Consider the following 749-nt stretch of genomic DNA (forward strand, 5'->3'; position numbering starts at 1 on the left):
TGTTAAGTTATATACTTTTATGACATTTTTATTTTACCATTTACGTCAATTATCGTTCAAGAGGAAGGAATGGCATCGTATCACTAGGAAAAGTCGGTGTAGCAAGTCTTTACTAATAAACCATATAGAAACACGAAGAATAATGAAAAACAACAACAAATATTCGTACAGAAAATACAAATTTCCTTTATAAGAATAGAAGAACAACTCTTCATTACGAATTAATATAGGGCCCACAGCATAAATCTACAATGGATAATAAAACCCTCAAATAAATGACCTATCAAAAGCATGGTATGGCTAAGACATTCTGAAAACCATTATCGAAAAGTTCAAGGCATTATCAAGATCACTCAAGATTATCTTCATTCATACTTTAATATTTGATACTAGTAGTATTAGCTTACGAAATATCAAAATCTGAACAATGCTATAATATGCTACACTGAGTCCTATTGGTCATTGCGTAATGCAAAAATACTGAAATGATTTGTTCTGGTGAAAATACTTGAGAATAAAAAGAGACATCAATGGCTTAGAATAAATGATGATTAGGAATGATAAATAGAGAGGAAAACACAGTATGTTGACCAATGATAATAACCCAATTATCTATTATGACAGAAGGTTGTAAACAAGGCATAATCTACTGTTATTTCCCTCTTACTAATTGCTACCAACCACAAACACTCTTAAATGTAATGTATCTACAATTACCATCTTATAACGTAGTTTTGAATAACACTACA

Source organism: Penaeus monodon, chromosome 31 (genome assembly GCF_015228065.2).
Source record: "Penaeus monodon isolate SGIC_2016 chromosome 31, NSTDA_Pmon_1, whole genome shotgun sequence".
Taxonomy (NCBI): Eukaryota; Metazoa; Arthropoda; class Malacostraca; order Decapoda; family Penaeidae; genus Penaeus; species Penaeus monodon.